This window comes from Bombina bombina, chromosome 1 (genome assembly GCF_027579735.1).
Source record: "Bombina bombina isolate aBomBom1 chromosome 1, aBomBom1.pri, whole genome shotgun sequence".
Taxonomy (NCBI): domain Eukaryota; kingdom Metazoa; phylum Chordata; class Amphibia; order Anura; family Bombinatoridae; genus Bombina; species Bombina bombina.
The window spans coordinates 1,218,362,410-1,218,385,155 of NC_069499.1; the positions used below are offsets into that span (position 1 = coordinate 1,218,362,410).

General features: G+C 43.5%; 1 protein-coding gene across 1 annotated transcript in view; it reads right to left on the reverse strand.

The window, feature by feature from the left end:
* The window catches only part of OGFOD1 (2-oxoglutarate and iron dependent oxygenase domain containing 1), a 104,589-nt gene that overhangs the window by 6,244 nt on the left and 75,599 nt on the right, over positions 1-22,746 (reverse strand). The window lies entirely within an intron of this gene.

The following is a 22,746-nucleotide window of genomic DNA, read 5'->3' on the forward strand; positions in this document are numbered from 1 at the left end:
CGTTTGCCCTGTAACACTGGCAACTTAGATAAAACCTCTGTAAGGGTAGATGACATAACTGCAGCCATATCCTGCAGAGTAAATAAAGTAGACGCGGTTGAAGAGCCCGGCGTCGCTTGGGTGGGCGTTAAAGGTTGTGACGCTTGGGGAGAAAGAAGCGGCATACCCTGATTCTCATCAGACTGAGAAGCATCCCTAGACACACTTTCCTTAAAGAAAATCTGCTCTTTACATTGTAAGGCCCTTTCAGTACATGAGGGACAAAAAGTAAGAGGGGGTTCCACAATGGCATCTAAACACATAGAACAAGTAGTTTCCTCAAGTTCAGACATGTTAAACAGACTAGCAATAATAGTCGTTCTTTACTTGATATATTGAACTCTGAAGTCAAAACATATACTCAAAAACTTGGAACTAAAAAGTGTACTGCGCCTTTAAATAATAAAAGCACAACAATTTTTCTGTTATTAGTCAAAACAACATCTGCGGCAATAAAAAACAAAAACAGAATTTATGTTTACCTGATAAATTACTTTCTCCAACGGTGTGTCCGGTCCACGGCGTCATCCTTACTTGTGGGATATTCTCCTCCCCAACAGGAAATGGCAAAGAGCCCAGCAAAGCTGGTCACATGATCCCTCCTAGGCTCCGCCTACCCCAGTCATTCGACCGACGTTAAGGAGGAATATTTGCATAGGAGAAACCATATGTTACCGTGGTGACTGTAGTTAAAGAAAATAAATTATCAGACCTGATTAAAAAAACCAGGGCGGGCCGTGGACCGGACACACCGTTGGAGAAAGTAATTTATCAGGTAAACATAAATTCTGTTTTCTCCAACATAGGTGTGTCCGGTCCACGGCGTCATCCTTACTTGTGGGAACCAATACCAAAGCTTTAGGACACGGATGAAGGGAGGGAGCAAATCAGGTCACCTAAATGGAAGGCACCACGGCTTGCAAAACCTTTCTCCCAAAAATAGCCTCAGAAGAAGCAAAAGTATCAAATTTGTAAAATTTAGAAAAAGTGTGCAGTGAAGACCAAGTCACTGCCTTACATATCTGATCAACAGAAGCCTCGTTCTTGAAGGCCCATGTGGAAGCCACAGCCCTAGTGGAGTGAGCTGTGATTCTTTCAGGAGGCTGCCGTCCGGCAGTCTCATAAGCCAATCGGATAATGCTTTTAATCCAGAAGGAGAGAGAGGTAGAAGTTGCTTTTTGACCTCTCCGTTTACCAGAATAAACAACAAACAAAGACAAAGTTTGTCAGAAATCCTTAGTAGCTGCTAAGTAAAATTTGAGAGCACGAACTACATCCAAGTTGTGCAACAAACGTTCCTTCTTTGAAACTGGATTAGGACACAAAGAAGGCACAACTATCTCCTGGTTAATGTTTTTGTTAGAAACAACCTTTGGAAGAAAACCAGGTTTAGTACGCAAAACCACCTTATCTGCATGGAACACCAGATAAGGAGAAGAACACTGCAGAGCAGATAATTCTGAAACTCTTCTAGCAGAAGAAATTGCAACCAAAAACAAAACTTTCCAAGATAATAACTTAATATCAACGGAATGTAAGGGTTCAAACGGAACCCCCTAAAGAACTGAAAGAACTAGGTTGAGACTCCAAGGAGGAGTCAAAATTTTGTAAACAGGCTTGATTCTAACCAGAGCCTGAACAAAGGCTAGAACATCTGGCACAGCTGCCAGCTTTTTGTGAAGTAACACAGACAAGGCAGAAATCTGTCCCATCAAGGAACTTGCAGATAATCCTTTTTCCAATCCTTCTCGAAGGAAGGATAGACTCTTAGGAATCTTAACCTTGTCCCAAGGGAATCCTGCAGATTCACACCAACAGATATACCAAATTATGTGGTAATTTTTCTGGTTACAGGCTTTCAGGCCTGAACAAGAGTATTAATAACAGAATCTGAGAACCCTCGCTTTGATAAGATCAAGCGTTCAATCTCCAAGCAGTCAGCTGGAGTGGGTCGAACGGACCTAGAACAAGAAGGTCTCGTCTCAAAGGTAGCTTCCATGGTGGAGCCGATGACATATTCACCAGATCTGCATACCAAGTCCTGCGTGGCCACGCAGGAGCTATCAAAATCACCGACGCCCTCTCCTGATTGATCCTGGCTACCAGCCTGGGGATGAGAGGAAACGGCGGGAACACATAAGCTAGTTTGAAGGTCCAAGGTGCTACTAGTGCATCCACTAGAGCCGCCTTGGGATCCCTGGATCTGGACCCGTAGCAAGGAACTTTGAAGTTCTGACGAGAGGCCCTCAGATCCATGTCTGGAATGCCCCACAGCTGAGTGACTTGGGCAAAGATTTCCGGATGGAGTTCCCACTCCCCCGGATGCAATGTCTGACGACTCAGAAAATCCGCTTCCCAATTTTCCACTCCTGGGATGTGGATAGCAGACAGGTGGCAGGAGTGAGACTCCGCCCATAGAATGATTTTGGTCACTTCTTCCATCGCTAGGGAACTCCTTGTTCCCCCCTGATGGTTGATGTATGAACTTGGCCCTCGCTAGCTGAGGCCAAGCTTTGAGAGCATTGAATATCGCTCTCAGTTCCAGAATATTTATCGGTAGAAGAGATTCTACCCGAGACCAAAGACCCTGAGCTTTCAGGGATCCCCAGACCGCGCCCCAGCCCATCAGACTGGCGTTGGTCGTGACAATGACCCACTCTGGTCTGCGGAAGGTCATCCCTTGTGACAGGTTGTCCAGGGACAGCCACCAACGGAATGAGTCTCTGGTCCTCTGATTTACTTGTATCTTCGGAGACAAGTCTGAATAGTCCCCATTCCACTGACTGAGCATGAACAGTTGTAATGGTCTTAGATGAATGCGCACAAAAGGAACTATGTCCATTGCCGCTACCATCAAACCTATCACTTCCATGCACTGCGCTATGGAAGGAAGAGGAACGGAATGAAGTATCCGACAAGAGTCTAGAAGTTTTGTTTTTCTGGCTTCTGTCAGAAAAATCCTCATTTCTAAGGAGTCTATTATAGTTCCCAAGAAGGGAACCCTCGTTGACGGAGATAGAGAACTCTTTTCCACGTTCACTTTCCATCCGTGAGATCTGAGAAAGGCCAGGACAATGTCCGTGTGAGCCTTTACTTGAGGAAGGGACGACGCTCGAATCAGAATGTCGTCCAAGTAAGGTACTACAGCAATGCCCCTTGGTCTTAGCACCGCCAGAAGGGACCCTAGTACCTATGAGAAAATCCTAGGAGCAGTGGCTAATCCGAAAGAAAACGCCACGAACTGGAAATGCTTGTCCAGGAATTCAAACCTTAGGAACCGATGATGTTCCTTGTGGATAGGAATATGTAGATACGCATCCTTGAAATCCACCTTGGTCATGAATTGACCTTCCTGGATGGAAGGAAGGAGTGTTCGAATGGTTTCCATCTTGAACGATGGAACCTTGAGAAACTTGTTCAAGATCTTGAGATCTAAGATTGGTCTGAACGTTCCCTCTTTTTTGGGAACTATGAACAGATTGGAGTAGAACCCCATCCCTTGTTCTCCTAATGGAACAGGATGAATCACTCCCATTTTTAGCAGGTCTTCTACCCAATGTAAGAATGCCTGTCTTCTTATGTGATCTGAAGACAACTGAGACCTGTGGAACCTCCCCCTTGGAGGAAGCCCCTTGAACTCCAGAGAATAACCTTGGGAGACTATTTCTAGCGCCCAAGGATCCAGAACATCTCTTGCCCCAGCCTGAGCGAAGAGAGAGAGTCTGCCCCCCACCAGATCCGGTCCCGGATCGGGGGCCCGCATTTCATGCTGTCTTGGTAGCAGTGGCAGGTTTCCTGGCCTGCTTTCCTTTGTTCCAGCCTTGCATAGGTCTCCAGGCTGGATTGGCTTGAGAAGTATTACCTTCCTGCTTAGAGGACGTAGCCCTTGGGGCTGATCCGTTTCTGCGAAAGGGACGAAACTTAGGTTTATTTTTGGTCTTGAAAAGACCTATCCTGAGGAAGGGCGTGGCCCTTGCCCCCAGTGATATCAGAGATAATCTCTTTCAAGTCAGGGCCAAAGAGTGTTTTCCCCTTGAAAGGAATGTCAAGCAATTTGTTCTTGGAAGACGCATCCGCTGCCCAAGATTTTAACCAAAGCGCTCTGCGCCACAATAGCAAACCCAGAATTTTTTTTCCGCCGCTAACCTAGCCAATTGCAAGGTGGCGTCTAGGGTGAAAGAATTAGCCAATTTAAGAGCACGAATTCTGTCCATAATCTCCTCATAAGAAGAAGAATTACTAATAATCGCCTTTCCTAGCTCATCAAACTAGAAACACGCGGCTGCAGTGACAGGGACAATGCATGCAATTGGTTGTAGAAGGGAACCTTGCTGAACAAACATCTTTAGCAGACCTTCTAATTTTTTATGCATAGGATCTTGGAAAGCACAACTATCTTCTATGGGTATAGTGGCGCGCTTGTGTAGAGTAGAAACCGCCCCCTCGACCTTGGGGACTGTCTGCCATCAGTCCTTTCTGGGGTCGACTATAGGAAAACAATTTTATAAATATGGGGGGAGGTACTAAAGGTATACCGGGCCTGTCCCATTCTTTACTAACAATGTACGCCACCCGCTTGGATATAGGAAAAGCTTCGGGGGGCCCCGGGGCCTCTAAGAACTTTTCCATTTTACATAGTGGTTCTGGAATGACCAGATAATCACAATCATCCAAATTGGATAACACCTCCTTAAGCAGAGCGCGGAGATGTTCCAACTTAAATTTAAAAGTAATCACATCAGGTTCAGCTTATTGAGAAATGTTTCCTGAATCTGAAATTTCTCCCTCAGACAAAACCTCCCTGGCCCCCTCAGACTGGTGTAGGGGCCCTTCAGAAACCATATCATCAGCGTTCTCATGCTCTACAGAATTTTCTAAAACAGAGCAGTCGCGCTTTCACTGATAAGTGGGCATATTGGCTAAAATGTTTTTGATAGAAATATCCATTACAGCCGTTAAATGTTGCATAGTAAGGAGTATTGGCGCACTAGATGTACTAGGGGCCTCCTGTATGGGCAAGACTGGTGTAGACGAAGGAGGGGATGATGCAGTACCATGCTTACTCCCCTCACTTGAGGAATCATCTTGGGCATCATTTTTTTTTTTTTTTTTTTTTTTTTTATGACATAAAATACATATAGTTAAATGAGAAGGAACCTTGGTTTCCCCACAGTCAGAACACAATCTATCTGGTAGTTCAGACATTGTAAACAGGCATAAACTTGATAACAAAGCCTTAAAAGTATTGCACACCAAATTTGGAAGCTTTAACCCTTAAAATAACGGAACCGGAGCCGTTTTTATATTTAACCCCTTTACAGTCCCTGGAATCTGCTTTGCTGAGACCCAACCAAGCCCAAAGGGGAATACGATACCAAATGATGCCTTCAGAAAGACTTTTCTATGTATCAGAGCTCCACACACATGCAGCTGCATGCCATGCTGTCCTCAAAAACAAGTGCGCCATACCGGCGCGAAAATGAGGCTCTGACTATGATTAGGGAAAGCCCCTAAAGAATAAGGTGTCAAAAACAGTGCCTGCCGATATAATCATATTAAAATACCCAGAATAAATGATTCCTCAAGGCTAAATATGTGTTAATAATGAATCGATTTAGCCCAGAAAAAGTCTACAGTCTTAATAAGCCCTTGTGAAGCCCTTATTTACTATCTTAATAAACATGGCTTACCGGATCCCATAGGGAAAATGACAGCTTCCAGCATTACATCGTCTTGTTAGAATGTGTCATACCTCAAGCAGTAAGAGACTGCACACTGTTCCCCCAACTGAAGTTAATTGCTCTCAACAGTCCTGTGTGGAACAGCCATGGATTTTAGTTACGGTGCTAAAATCATTTTCCTCATACAAACAGAAATCTTCATCTCTTTTCTGTTTCTGAGTAAATAGTACATACCAGCACTATTTTAAAATAACAAACTCTTGATTGAATAATAAAAACTACAGTTAAACACTAAAAAACTCTAAGCCATCTCCGTGGAGATGTTGCCTGTACAACGGCAAAGAGAATGACTGGGGTAGGCGGAGCCTAGGAGGGATCATGTGACCAGCTTTGCTGGGCTCTTTGCCATTTCCTGTTGGGGAGGAGAATATCCCACAAGTAAGGATGACGCCGTGGACCGGACACACCTATGTTGGAGAAATTTATGCTTACCTAATAAATGTATTTCTCTTGTGGTGTATCCAGTCCACGGATTCATCCATTACTTGTGGGATATTCTCCTTCCCAACAGGAAGCTGCAAGAGGATCACCCACAGCAGAGCTGTCTATATAGCTCCTCCCCTAACTGCCACCTCCAGTCATTCGACCGAAGACAAGCAAGAGAAAGGAGAAACTATAGGGTGCAGTGGTGACTGTAGTTTAAAAATAAAAAACACCTTCCTTAAAATGACAGGGCGGGCCGTGGACTGGATACACCACAAGAGAAATGAATTTATCAGGTAAGCATAAATTTTGTTTTCTCTTGTAAGGTGTATCCAGTCCACGGGTTCATCCATTACTTGTGGGATACCAATACCAAAGCTATAGGACACGGATGAAGGGAGGGACAAGGCAGGCGCTTAAACGGAAGGCACCGCTGCCTATAAGACCTTTCTCCCAAAAAACATAATTTATGCTTACCTGATAAATTTATTTCTCTTGTAGTGTATCCAGTCCACGGATCATCCATTACTTATGGAATATATTCTCCTTCCCAACAGGAAGCTGCAAGAGTCCACCCACAGCAAAGCTGCTATATAGCTCCTCCCCTAACTGCCATATTCAGTCATTCGACCGAAAACATGCAGAGAAAGGAAAAACCATAGGGTGCAGTGGTGACTGTAGTTCAAATGAAAAAATTACCTGCCTTAAAGTGACAGGGCGGGCCGTGGACTGGATACACTACAAGAGAAATAAATTTATCAGGTAAGCATAAATTATGTTTTCTCTTGTTAAGTGTATCCAGTCCACGGACCATCCATTACTTATGGAATACCAATACCAAAGCTAAAGTACACGGATGATGGGAGGGACAAGGCAGGTACTTAAACGGAAGTTACCACTGCCTGTAAAAAACCCTTTCTCCCAAAAATAGCCTCCGAAGAAGCAAGGTTTGTTAAATTTGAAAAGTATGAAGCGCAGACCAAGACTCCGTCTTGTAAATCTGTTCAACAGAAGCCACATTTAAAAAAGGCCCAAGTGAAAACCACAGCTCTAGTAGAATGAGCTGTAATCCCTTCAGGAGGCTGCTGTCCAGCAGTCTCATAAGCTAAATGAATTATGCTTTTTAACCAAAAAGACAGAGAGGCTGCTGAAGTCTTTTGACCTCTCCTCTGTCCAGAATAGACAACAAACAAGGTGAACGTTTGATGAAAACTGTAGTAGCTTGTAAGTAAAACTTTAAAGCACAAACCACATCCAATATTGTGTAATAGACGTTCCTTCTTTGAGGAAGGATTAGGATACAAGCATGGAACAACTATCTCTTGAGTGATGTACTTGTTAGATACCACCTTAGGAAAAAACCCAGGTTGGTACGCAGGACTACCTTATCCGTACGAAGGACCAGATAAGGAGAATCACATTGTAACACAGATAACTTGGAGACTCTACGAGTCGAGGAATTAGCTACCCAAAAGGAACTTTCCAAGATAAAGATTGATATCTATGGAACAAAAAAGGTTCAAACGGAACTTCTTGAAGAACCTTAAGAATCAGGTTTAAGCTCCATGGCGGAGCAACAGTTTTAAACACAGGCTTGGATCTAACCAAAGCCTGACCAAATGCCTGAACGTCTAGAATACCTGCCAGACGCTTGTGCAAAAAAATAGACAGAGTAAAAATCTGTCCCCTTTTAAGGAATTAGCTGACAACCCTTCTCTCAAAAACATCTTGGAGAAAAGATAATATCCTGGGAATCCAGACTTTACTCCATGAGTAACCCTTGGATTCATAACAATCAGATATTTACACCATATCTATGTTCAATTTTCCTAGAGACAGGCTTTCATGTCTGTATTAAGGTATCAATGACTGACTCGGAGAAGCCATGCTTTGATAACATCAAGCGTTCAGTCTCCAGGCAGTCCATCTCAGATTGATTCTATTTAGATGGTTGAAAGGACCCTGAGGTAGAGGGACCTGTCTCAGAAGCAGAGACCGTGATGGAAAGGATGACATGTCCACCAGATCTGCATACCAGGTCCTGCGTGGCTACGCAGGCGCTGTCAAAAACACCAAAGCCCTCTCCTGCTTGGTCTTGACCTCCGGAGGAAATCCCACTCCCCCGGAAGAAAAGTCTGACGACTTAGAAAATCCACCTCCCAGTTCTCAACACCTGGGATATGGATAGCTGATAGACAAGAGTGAGTCTCTGTCCAGTGAATTATTGTAAGACTTCTAACATCGCTAGGGAACTTCTGTTCCCCCTTGATGGCTGATGTAAGCCACAGTCGTGTATATTGTCCGACTGAGTATGATGTACCTCAGAGTTGCTAACTGAGGCCAAGTCTGAAGAGCATGGAATATCACTCCCAGTTTCAGAATATTTATTAGAAGGAGGGTCTCCTCCTAAGTCCACTATCCCTGAGCCTTCAGGGAGTTCCAGACTGCATCCCAACCTAAAAGGCTGGCATCTATTGTAACAATTGTCCCATCTGACCTGCGGAAGGTCATACCCTTGGACAGATGGACCCGACATAGTCACCAGAGAAGAGAATCTCTGGTCTCTTGGTCCAGGTTTAACAGGGGGACAAATCTGTGTAATCCCCGTTCCTCTGACTGAGCATGCATAGTTGCAGCGGTCTGAAATGTAGACGTGCAAACGGTACTATGTCCCTTGCCGCTACCATTAAGCCGATTTCATTCATGTACTGAGCCACCGAAGGGCGCGGATGGGATGAAAAAACACGGCAGAAATTTAGAAACTTTGACAACCTGGACTCCGTCAGGTAAATTTTCATTTCTACAGAATCTATCAGAGTCCCTAGGAGGGAAACCCTTGAGATTGGGGATAGAGAACTCTTTCCTTGTTCACTTTCCACCCATGTGATCTCAGAAATGCCAGTACTACGTCCGTATGAGACTGGGCAATTTGGATGTTTGACGCCTGTATCAGGATGTCGTCTAAATAAGGGGCCACTTCTATGCCCCGCGGTCTAAGGACCGCCAAAGCGACCCCAGAACCTCCATAAAGATTCTTGGGGCTGTAGATATCCCAAAGGAAAGAGCTACAAACTGGTAATGCCTGTCTAGAAAGGCAAACCTGAAAAACGATGGTGATCTTTATGCATCACAATGTGAGGATAAGCATCCTTCAAATCCATTGTAGTCCTCTATTGACTCTCCTGGATCATAGTTAAGATGGTACGAATAGTTTCCATCTTAAATGACGGAATTCTGAGGAATTTGTTTAAGATCTTTAGATCCAAAATAGGTCTGAAGGTTCCCTCTCCGTGGGAACCACAAACAGATTTGAGTAAAAACTCTGTCCCTGTTCCTCTCTTGGAACTGGATGGATCTTGTACACAATGTAAGAATGCCTCCTTCTTTATCTGGTTTGCAGATAATTGTGAAAGGCGAAATCTCCCCTTTTTTTGGGGGGGAATCTTTGAAATCCAGAAGATATCTCTGGGATATAAATTCCAATGCCTAGGGATCCTGGGCATCTCTTGCCCACGCCTGGGCGAAGAATGAAAGTCTGCCCCCTATAGGATCCGTTACCGGATAGGGGTCCGTTCCTTCATGCTGCCTTAGAGGCAGCAGCAGGCTCCTTGGCCTGCTTATCTTTGTTCCAGGTCCGATTGTCTCCAGACCGCCTTGGACTGAGCAAAAATTCCCTCTTGTTTTGCCTTAGAGGAAGAGGATGCCACACCTGCCCTGAAATTTTTAAAAGGCACGAAAATTAGACCTTTTTTTTTTTTTTTTTGGCCCTTGATTTGGACCTATCCTGAGGAAGGGCATGACCTTTTCCTCCAGTGATATAAGCAATAATCTCCTTCAAACCAGGCCCGAATAGGGTCTGCCCCTTGAAGGGAAGTTAAGTAGCTTATTTATTAAAGTCACGACAGCTGACCATGATATAAGCCATAGCGCTCTGCGCGCCAGTATAGTAAAAAACAGAATTCTTAGCCGTTAGTCTAGTCAAATGAACAAGGCATCAGAAAACAAAGGAATTGGCTAGCATAAGCTTGTCAAATATATTCATCCAATGGAGTCGCTTAACTGTAAAGCCTCATCAAGAGACTCAACCCAGAACGCCGCAGCAGCAGTGACAGAAGCAATGTATGCAAGGGGCTGCAGGATAAAACCCTGTTGAATAAACATTTTTTATCCATTGGATCTAAAAAGCACAACTGTCCTCATCAGAGGTAGTGGTACGCTTAGCTAGAGTAGAAACTCTTCTCTCCACCTTAGGAACTGTCTGCCAGAAGTCCCGTGTGGTGGTAACTATTAGAAAACATTCTTCTAAAAAATAGGAGGGGAAGAGAACGGCACACCTGGTCTATCCCATTCCTTATTAAAATTTTTTTAGTAAACCTCTTTAGGTATTGGAAAAAACATCAGTACACACCGGCACTGCATATTATTTATCCAGTCTACACAATTTCTCTGGCCCTGCGATTGTACACATTCATTCAGAGCAGCCAAAGCCTCCCTGAGCAACAAGTGGAGGTTCTCAAGCATAAATTTTAAATGTAGAAATATCAGAATCAGGTTAAATCATCTTCCCCGAGTCAAAAAAAATCACCCACAGACTAAGCATATTGTGAGGTAGTATCATACATGGTTCTTAAAGCGTCTGTATGCTCTGTATCTACCCCCAGAGCTAACTGCTTTCCTTTAATTTCAGGTAGTCTGACTAATACTGCTGCCAGAATATTATTCACCACCTTTGCCATGTCTTGTAAAATAAACGCTATGGGCGCCCTTGATGTACTTGGCGCCATTTGAGCGTGAGTCCCTAAAGCGGGAGTCAAAAGGTCTGACACGTGGGGAGAGTTAGTCGGCATAACTACCCCCACGACAGAATCCTCTGGTGATAATGTTTTTAAAGACAAAAATGATCTTTATTGTTTAACATGAAATCAGTACATCTGGTACACATTCTAAGTTGGGGTTCCACCATGGCTTTAAAACATAATGAACACAGAGCTTCCTCTATGTTAGACATGTTAGAACAGACTAATAATGAGAACAGACTACTAATGAGACTAGTAAGCTTGGAAAACACTTTAAATCAAGTTAACAAGCAAATATATAAAACGTTACTGTGCCTTTAAGAGAAACAAATTTTGTCAAAATTTGAAAAACAGTGAAAAAAAGGCAGTAAAACAAACGAAATTTTTACAGTACATGTAATAAGGTAACAGAGCATTGCACCCACTTGCAAATGGATGATTAACCCCTTAATGCAAAAAACAGATCAAAAAAATGACATAGACGTTTTTAAAAACAGACACAACAAACTGCCACAGCCAACAGTGGGAAGCTTCAGTTAACTGTTTCTATGCAAAATTTAAGCCAGCCATGTGGAAAAAACTTAGGCCCCAATAAGTTTTATCACCAAACATATGTTAAAAAACGATTAAACATGCCAGCAAACGTTTTAAAACACATTTTTATAAGAGTATGTATCTCTATTAATAAGCCTGATACCAGTCGCTATTGCTGCATTTAAGGCTTTACTTACATTACTTCGGTATCAGCAGTATTTTCTTAGTCAATTCCATTCCTAGAAATTTTTTTTACTGCACATACCTTATCTGCAGGAAAACCTGCACGCCATTCCCCCTCTGAAGTACCTCACTCCTCAGAATGTGTGAGAACAGCAAATGGATCTTAGTTACGTCTGCTAAGATCATAGAAAAACGCAGGCAGATTCTTCTTCCAAATACTGCCTGAGATAAACAGCATACTCCAGGGCCATTTAAAAATAACAAACTTTTGATTGAAGAATAAACTAAGTAGAAAGCACCACAGACTCTCACGACCTCCTATCTATGTTGAGGCTTGCAAGAGAATGACTGAATATGGCAGTTAGGGGAGGAGCTATATAGCAGCTTTGCTGTGGGTGGACTCTTGCAGCTTCCTGTTGGGAAGGAGAATATATTCCATAAGTAATGGATGATCCGTGGACTGGATACACTTAACAAGAGAAATAGCCTCCGAAGAAGCAAAAGCATCAAATTTGTAGAATTTAGAAAAAGTATGAAGCGAAGACCAAATCGCCGCCTTACAAATCTGTTCAACAGAAGCCTCATTTTTAAAAGCCCATGTGGAAGCCACCGCTCTAGTGGAATGAGCTGTAATTCTTTCAGGAGGCTGCTGGCCAGCAGTCTCATAAGCTAAGCGGATTATACTTCTTAACCAAAAGGAAAGAGAAGCCTTTTGGCCTTTCCTCTGTCCAGAGTAGACAACAAACAATGCAGATGTTTGATGAAAATCTTTAGTAGCTTGTAAATAAAACTTTAAAGCACGAACCACGTCAAGATTGTGTAAAAGACGTTCTTACTTTGAAGAAGGATTAGGACACAGTGACGGAACAAAAATCTCCAGATTGATATTCTTATTAGATACCACCTTAGGAAGAAACCCAGGTTTGGTACGCAAAACTACCTTATCTGCATGGAAGATCAGATAAGGGGAATCACACTGCAAGGCAGATAACTCTGAAACTCTTCGAGCCGAAGAGATAGCTACCAGAAACAGAACTTTCCAAGATAAAAAGCTTGATATCTAAGGAATGCAGAGGTTATAACGGAACCCCTTGAAGACCTTTAAGAACTAAATTTAAACTCCATGGCGGAGCAACAGGTTTAAACACAGGCTAACTAAAGCCTGACAAAACGCCTGAACGTCTGGAACATCCAACGCCCAGGGATCCTGGACATCTCTTGCCCAAGCCTGGGCGAAGAGAGAAAGTCTGCCCCCTACTAGATCTGTTACCGGATCAGGGGCTGATCTTTCATGCTGTCTTAGAGGCAGCAGCAGGTTTTTTGGCCTGCTTTCCTTTGTTCCAAGCCTGGTTAGGTCTCCAGACCGGCTTGGACTGGGCAAAATTTCCCTCTTGTTTTGAATTAGAGGAAGTTGAATCTGCGCCACTTTTGAAGTTTCGAAAGGCACGAAAATTAGGCTGTTTGGTCCTTAATTTGTTGGACCTATCCTGAGGAAGGGTGTGACCTTTTCCTCCAGTAATATCAGAAATGATCTCCTTCAGTCTAGGCCCGAATAGGGTCCGCCCCTTGAAGGGAATGTTGAGAAGCTTAGACTTTGAAGTAACGTCAGCTGACCAGGATTTAAGCCATAGCGCTCTACGCGCTTGAATAGCAAAACCTGAGCTCTTAGCCGTTAGTTTGGTCAAATGAACAACGGCGTCAGAAACAAATGAATTGGCTAGCTTAAGAGCTTTAAGCTTGTCAAGGATATCATCCAATGGGGTTTCTACCTGTAGAGCCTCTTCTAGAGACTCAAACCATAAGGCCGCAGCAGCAGTGACAGGGGCAATGCATGCAAGGGGCTGGAGAATAAAACCTTGTTGAATAAAAATGTTCTTAAGGTAACCCTCTAATTTTTTGTCCATTGGATCTAGAAAAGCACAACTTTTTTGTACGCTTCGCTAGAGTAGAGACTGCTCCCTATACCTTAGGGACCGTTTGCCACAAGTCCCGTGTAGCGGCATCTATGGGAAACATCTTTTTAAAAACAGGAGGGGGAGAGAACGGTACACCTGGTCTATCCCATTCCTTAGTAATAATTTCTGAAAACCTCTTAGGTATTGGAAAAGCATCAGTGTAAACAGGCACTGCGTAGTATTTATCCAATTTACACAATTTCTCTGGGACTACAATGTCGTCACAGTCATTCAGAGTTGCTAAAACCTCCCTGAGCAAAATGCGGAGGTGTTCAAGCTTAAATTTAAATGTAGACATATCAGAATCAGGTTGAAGTGTCTTCCCTGAGTCAGAAAAATCACCCACAGATAGAAGCTCTCCTTCGGCTTCTGCACATTGTGAGGGTATATCGGACATAGCTACTAAAGCGTCAGAGAGCTCTGTATTTGTTCTAGCCCCAGAGCTGTCTCGCTTTCCTTGTAACCCTGGCAGTTTGGACAATACTTCTGTAAGAGTATGATTCATAACTGCCGCCATGTCTTGGCACCCCTTGAGCGGGAGTTATAGGCTCTGACACGTGGGGAGAGTTAGTCGGCATAACTTCCCCCTTGTCAATTTTCTCTGGTGATAAATCTTTTAAAGCCAGAATATGGTCTTTATAACTTATAGTAAGATCAGTGCATTTGGTACACATTCTAAGAGGGGGTTCCACAATGGCTTCTAAACATAATGAACAAGGAGTTTCCTCTATGTCAGACATGTTTAATAGACTAGTAATGAGACCAGCAAGCTTGGAAAACACTTTAATTAATGTGAAAAAGCAGATTATAAAAAACGGTACTGTGCCTTTAAGGGAAAAAAACAAACACAAAAACTGCAAAACAGTGAAAAAAGCAGTTAACTATATGAAATTTTTACAGTGTATATAATAGACTAAAATAGCATTGCACCCACTTGCAAATGGATGATTAACCCCTCCGGTTCAAAAACGAAGCAAAAAAAACCCGGTAAAAACTGTTAAAACAGTCACAAGCAAACTGCCACAGCTCTACTGTGGCTCCTACCTTCCCATAAAACGACTTTTGTAGGCACAATAACCCTTTACAGAGGCCCAATATGTCAGGGGACTCCTTCAGGGAAGCTGGATGTCTCAGAATGTAAAAACAACTGCGCAATTAGAGCGCAAAAATAGGCCCCTCCCATCATGCACTCAAAGTCAGAGGGCCTTAAAAAACTATTCCTAGGAGTAAAATAACAGCCATGTGGAAAACTAGGCCCCAAACAAAGATTTATCACCTCAGTAAAAAACGTTCTTTATATAAATGCAAACGTTTTACATACTAAGCCATAATAGAAAGTAATATGAAAATTACTTTTTACTGCAATCAGGCTTACCTTAACTATATCAGGCACTGTCAGCATTTTCTAGTTCTTATCATCCTCTAGAAAATAATATACTGAACATACCTCAGGGCAGTTAATTCTGCAGGCCGTTCTCCCAGCTGAAGTTTCCTCATACTCTCCAGAGAACAGCAGTGGACCTTAATTACAACCTGCTAAGATCATCAAAAAACAGAATTTATGTTTACCTGATAAATTTCTTTCTCCAACGGTGTGTCCGGTCCACGGCGTCATCCTTACTTGTGGGATATTCTCTTCCCCAACAGGAAATGGCAAAGAGCCCAGCAAAGCTGGTCACATGATCCCTCCTAGGCTCCGCCTACCCCAGTCATTCGACCGACGTTAAGGAGGAATAATAGCATAGGAGAAACCATATGGTACCGTGGTGACTGTAGTTAAAGAAAATAAATTATCAGACCTGATTAAAAAACCAGGGCGGGCCGTGGACCGGACACACCGTTGGAGAAAGAAATTTATCAGGTAAACATAAATTCTGTTTTCTCCAACATAGGTGTGTCCGGTCCACGGCGTCATCCTTACTTGTGGGAACCAATACCAAAGCTTTAGGACACGGATGAAGGGAGGGAGCAAATCAGGTCACCTAAATGGAAGGCACCACGGCTTGCAAAACCTTTCTCCCAAAAATAGCCTCAGAAGAAGCAAAAGTATCAAACTTGTAAAATTTGGTAAAAGTGTGCAGTGAAGACCAAGTCGCTGCCCTACATATCTGATCAACAGAAGCCTCGTTCTTGAAGGCCCATGTGGAAGCCACAGCCCTAGTGGAATGAGCTGTGATTCTTTCGGGAGGCTGCCGTCCGGCAGTCTCGTAAGCCAATCTGATGATGCTTTTAATCCAAAAAGAGAGAGAGGTAGAAGTTGCTTTTTGACCTCTCCTTTTACCTGAATAAACAACAAACAAGGAAGATGTTTGTCTAAAATCCTTTGTAGCATCTAAATAGAATTTTAGAGCGCGAACAACATCCAAATTGTGCAACAAGCGTTCCTTCTTTGAAACTGGTTTCGGACACAGAGAAGGTACGATAATCTCCTGGTTAATGTTTTTGTTAGAAACAACTTTTGGAAGAAAACCAGGTTTAGTACGTAAAACCACCTTATCTGCATGGAACACCAGATAAGGAGGAGAACACTGCAGAGCAGATAATTCTGAAACTCTTCTAGCAGAAGAAATTGCAACTAAAAACAAAACTTTCCAAGATAATAACTTAATATCAACGGAATGTAAGGGTTCAAACGGAACCCCCTGAAGAACTGAAAGAACTAAATTGAGACTCCAAGGAGGAGTCAAAGGTTTGTAAACAGGCTTGATTCTAACCAGAGCCTGAACAAAGGCTTGAACATCTGGCACAGCTGCCAGTTTTTTGTGAAGTAACACCGACAAGGCAGAAATCTGTCCCTTCAGGGAACTTGCCGATAATCCTTTTTCCAATCCTTCTTGAAGGAAGGATAGAATCCTAGGAATCTTAACCTTGTCCCAAGGGAATCCTTTAGATTCACACCAACAGATATATTTTTTCCAAATTTTGTGGTAAATCTTTCTAGTTACAGGCTTTCTGGCCTGAACAAGAGTATCGATAACAGAATCTGAGAAACCTCGCTTCGATAAAATCAAGCGTTCAATCTCCAAGCAGTCAGCTGGAGTGAAACCAGATTCGGATGTTCGAACGGACCCTGAACAAGAAGGTCTCGTCTCAAAGGTAGCTTCCAAGGTGGAGCCGATGACATATTCACCAGATCTGCATACCAAGTCCTGCGTGGCCACGCAGGAGCTATCAAGATCACCGACGCCCTCTCCTGATTGATCCTGGCTACCAGCCTGGGGATGAGAGGAAACGGCGGGAACACATAAGCTAGTTTGAAGGTCCAAGGTGCTACTAGTGCATCCACTAGAGCCGCCTTGGGATCCCTGGATCTGGACCCGTAGCAAGGAACTTTGAAGTTCTGACGAGAGGCCATCAGATCCATGTCTGGAATGCCCCATAGTTGAGTGACTTGGGCAAAGATTTCCGGATGGAGTTCCCACTCCCCCGGATGCAATGTCTGACGACTCAGAAAATCCGCTTCCCAATTTTCCACTCCCGGGATGTGGATAGCAGACAGGTGGCAGGAGTGAGACTCCGCCCATAGAATAATCTTGGTCACTTCTTCCATCGCTAGGGAACTCCTTGTTCCCCCCTGATGGTTGATGTACGCAACAGTCGTCATGTTGTCTGATTGAAACCGTATGAACTTGGTCCTCGCTAGCTGAGGCCAAGCCTTGAGAGCATTGAATATCGCTCTCAGTTCCAGAATATTTATCGGTAGAAGAGATTCTTCCCGAGACCAAAGACCCTGAGCTTTCAGGGATCCCCAGACCGCGCCCCAGCCCATCAGACTGGCGTCGGTCGTGACAATGACCCACTCTGGTCTGCGGAATGTCATCCCTCGTGACAGGTTGTCCAGGGACAGCCACCAACGGAGTGAGTCTCTGGTCCTCTGATTTACTTGTATCTTTGGAGACAAGTCTGTATAGTCCCCATTCCACTGACTGAGCATGCACAGTTGTAATGGTCTTAGATGAATGCGCGCAAAAGGAACTATGTCCATTGCCGCTACCATCAACCCGATCACTTCCATGCACTGAGCTACGGAAGGAAGAGGAACGGAATGAAGTATCCGACAAGAGTCCAGAAGTTTTGTCTTTCTGGCCTCTGTTAGAAAAATCCTCATTTCTGAGGAGTCTATAATTGTTCCCAAGAAGGGAACCCTTGTTGACGGGGATAGAGAACTCTTTTCCACGTTCACTTTCCAGCCGTGAGATCTGAGAAAGGCCAGGACGATGTCCGTGTGAGCCTTTGCTCGAGGGAGGGACGACGCTTGAATCAGAATGTCGTCCAGGTAAGGTACTACTGCAATGCCCCTTGGTCTTAGTACCGCTAGAAGGGACCCTAGTACCTTTGTGAAAATCCTTGGAGCAGTGGCTAATCCGAAAGGAAGCGCCACAAACTGGTAATGTTTGTCCAGGAATGCAAACCTTAGGAACCGATGATGTTCCTTGTGGATAGGAATATGTAGATACGCATCCTTTAAATCCACCGTGGTCATGAATTGACCTTCCTGGATGGAAGGAAGGATAGTTCGAATGGTTTCCATCTTGAACGATGGGACCTTGAGAAATTTGTTTAAGATCTTGAGATCTAAGATTGGTCTGAACGTTCCCTCTTTTTTGGGAACTATGAACAGATTGGAGTAGAACCCCATCCCTTGTTCTCTTAATGGAACAGGATGAATCACTCCCATTTTTAACAGGTCTTCTACACAATGTAAGAACGCCTGTCTTTTTATGTGGTCTGAAGACAACTGAGACCTGTGGAACCTCCCCCTTGGGGGAAGTCCCTTGAATTCCAGAAGATAACCCTGGGAGACTATTTCTAGCGCCCAAGGATCCAGAACATCTCTTGCCCAAGCCTGAGCGAAGAGAGAGAGTCTGCCCCCCACCAGATCCGGTCCCGGATCGGGGGCCAATATTTCATGCTGTCTTGGTAGCAGTGACAGGTTTCTTGGCCTGCTTTCCCTTGTTCCAGCCTTGCATTGGTCTCCAAGCTGGCTTGGCTTGAGAAGTATTACCCTCTTGCTTAGAGGACGTAGCACTTTGGGCTGGTCCGTTTTTACGAAAGGGACGAAAATTAGGTCTATTTTTTGCCTTGAAAGGCCTATCCTGAGGAAGGGCGTGGCCCTTACCCCCAGTGATATCAGAGATAATCTCTTTCAAGTCAGGGCCAAACAGCGTTTTCCCCTTGAAAGGAATGTTTAGTAACTTGTTCTTGGAAGACGCATCAGCCGACCAAGATTTCAACCAAAGCGCTCTGCGCGCCACAATAGCAAACCCAGAATTCTTAGCCGCTAACCTAGCCACTTGCAAAGTGGCGTCTAGAGTGAAAGAATTAGCCAATTTGAGAGCATTGATTCTGTCCATAATCTCCTCATAAGGAGGAGAATCACTATCGAGCACCTTAATCAGTTCATCAAACCAGAAATATGCAGCTGTAGTGACAGGGACAATGCATGAAATGGGTTGTAGAAGGTAACCCTGCTGAACAAACATCTTTTTAAGCAAACCTTCTAATTTTTTATCCATAGGATCTTTGAAAGCACAACTATCCTCTATGGGTATAGTGGTGCGTTTGTTTAAAGTAGAAACCGCTCCCTCGACCTTGGGGACTGACTGCCATAAGTCCTTTCTGGGGTCGACCATAGGAAACAATTTTTTAAATATGGGGGGAGGGACGAAAGGAATACCGGGCCTTTCCCATTCTTTATTAACAATGTCCGCCACCCGCTTGGGTATAGGAAAAGCTTCTGGGAGCCCCGGCACCTCTAGGAACTTGTCCATTTTACATAGTTTCTCTGGAATGACCAACTTTTCACAATCATCCAGAGTGGATAATACCTCCTTAAGCAAAATGCGGAGATGTTCCAACTTAAATTTAAATGTAATCACATCAGATTCAGCCTGATGAGAAATGTTCCCTGAATCAGTAATTTCTCCCTCAGACAAAACCTCCCTGGCCCCCTCAGATTGGATTAGGGGCCCTTCAGAGATATTAATATCAGCGTCGTCATGCTCTTCAGTAACTAAAACAGAGCAGCCACGCTTACGCTGACAAGGGTTCATTTTGGCTAAAATGTTTTTGACAGAATTATCCATTACAGCCGTTAATTGTTGCATAGTAAGGAGTATTGGCGCGCTAGATGTACTAGGGGCCTCCTGAGTGGGCAAGACTCGTGTAGACGAAGGAGGGAATGATGCAGTACCATGCTTACTCCCCTCACTTGAGGAATCATCTTGGGCATCATTGTCATTATCACATAAATCACATTTATTTAAATGAATAGGAATTCTGGCTTCCCCACATTCAGAACACAGTCTATCTGGTAGTTCAGACATGTTAAACAGGCATAAACTTGATAAGAAAGTACAAAAAACGTTTTAAAATAAAACCGTTACTGTCACTTTAAATTTTAAACTGAACACACTTTGTTACTGCAATTGCGAAAAAACATGAAGGAATTGTTCAAAAATCACCAAATTTTCACCACAGTGTCTTAAAGCCTTAAAAATATTGCACACCAAATTTGGAAGCTTTAACCCTTAAAATAACGGAACCGGAGCCGTTTTAAGCTTTAACCCCTTTACAGTCCCTGGTATCTGCTTTGCTGAGACCCAACCAAACCCAAAGGGGAATACGATACCAAATGACGCCTTCAGAAAGTCTTTTCTAAGTATCAGAGCTCCTCTCACATGCGACTGCATGCCATGCCTCTCAAAAACAAGTGCGCCACACCGGCGCGAAAATGAGACTCTGCTTATGCTTTGGGAAAGCCCCTAAGAAATAAGGTGTCTAATACAGTGCCTGCCGATATTATTATATCAAAATACCCAGATAAAATGATTCCTCGAGGCTAAATATGTGCTAATAATGAATCGATTTAGCCCAGAAAAGTCTACAGTCTAAATAAGCCCTTGTAAAGCCCTTATTTACGATCGTAATAAATATGGCTTACCGGATCCCATAGGGAAAATGACAGCTTCCAGCATTACATCGTCTTGTTAGAATGTGTCATACCTCAAGCAGCAAGAGACTGCACACTGTTCCCCCAACTGAAGTTAATTGCTCTCAACAGTCCTGTGTGGAACAGCCATGGATTTTAGTTACGGTTGCTAAAATCATTTTCCTCATACAAACAGAAATCTTCATCTCTTTTCTGTTTCTGAGTAAATAGTACATACCAGCACTATTTCAAAATAACAAACTCTTGATTGAATAATAAAAAACTACAGTTAAACACTAAAAAACTCTAAGCCATCTCCGTGGAGATGTTGCCTGTACAACGGCAAAGAGAATGACTGGGGTAGGCGGAGCCTAGGAGGGATCATGTGACCAGCTTTGCTGGGCTCTTTGCCATTTCCTGTTGGGGAAGAGAATATCCCACAAGTAAGGATGACGCCGTGGACCGGACACACCTATGTTGGAGAAACCTCAGGCAAATTATTCTTCTAATTTCTGCCTGAGGTAAAAAACAGTACAACGCTGGCACCGTTTAAAAATAACAAACTTTTGATTGAAGATAAACTACACTAATTCACCACATCTCTCTAGCTACTTCCCTTGTCGAGAGCTGCAAGAGAATGACTAGAGGTGGCAGTTAGGGGAGGAGCTATATAGACAGCTCTGCTGTGGGTGATCCTCTTGCAGCTTCCTGTTGGGAAGAAAAATATCCCACAAGTAATGGATGAATCCGTGGACTGGATACACCTTACAAGAGAAAATGCCCTTATGCAATTCAGGCCCCTGCACCTCGCCACAGCTCTGCTGCGGCGCCTACCTGCCGCCAGATCACACTAATTCTGTTTAAGAAGCGCTCCTAAGTCTCTTCCTTCGTGTACAAAAACAACTTAGGCCCCACCGGAGCTCAGGACCTTACTGTCGATCCGGATGAGTACTGCCCGGCTGAGCGCGCAAAATTAGGCGCCGCCCACCATGGGTGTAACTCGAGCCGTACCGAGACCCGCATGGGAAGAAAAACAACATGTCGGTTTTCCAACATAAAATGTTAAAAGCCATGTGCCCCTCTATACATACACTTGAATAATCAAGCTCAACTTCATTAAAAACTACACTCTCTCATGCCAGCTATATTGATATAACGATAGCCCTTAGGCAGCAAACCGCATCTCCCAGCGTCAGCCCACACTGAATACACATAAGTGAAACATACTGATAAGTAATCAATATAAAAGTGAATTCCAAGTACACCATTTCCATAATATAGTGCATACTGATTACCCCTCCCCAGATAGGGAATAATGTCAGCCTGTTCTGATGTATCAAGTCTCCCCAGAAACAAATGACTGAACTTACCTCAATGCTGCTTGTAGCATGACATGGTTCTCCACACTGAAGATATTTCTTTACACTACCTTCAACTGCTCTGGATCTTATATAATGTTTGCTAAGATCATCATCAGGGCAGAAAAATAAGATGTCTCCACTCCTCTTAGGAATAAGTGATTGACTCCCTGAGAAAAATAGTACTCACTGACACCATTTTAAAAAAACTTCTTGATTGAAGAATCTAAACTAACACCTCACTTTACCTCTTCCTATCACTAACACAGGCAAAGAGAATGACTAGAGTGGGAGGGAAGGGAGGAGCTATATATACAGCTCTGCTGTGGTGCTCTTTTCCACTTCCTGCTAAGCAGGAGGCATTATCCCATAAGTAAGGATGAAATCCGTGGACTCATCATATCTTGTAAAAGAAAACTATACATAATAACAAAAAACAAACTATGGTCTATATAAATGGATCATCTACAAAACATTTATGCAAAGAAAAATCTAGTGTATAATGTCCCTTTAAAGGGATAGTCTAGTCAGAATTAAAATGTTATGATTCAGATAGAGTAGCAATTTTAAGTAACTTTCTATTTTACTCCTATTATCTATTTATCTTTGATCTCTTGGTATCTTTATTTTAAAAAGCAAGAATGAAAGCATAAGAGCCCGCCCATTTTTGGTTCAGCACCTGGGTAGCGCTTGCCGATTGGTATCTAAATGTAGCCACCAATCAGCAAGCGCTACCCAGGTGCTGAACCAAAAATGGGCCGGTTCCTAGACTTGCATTTCTGCTTT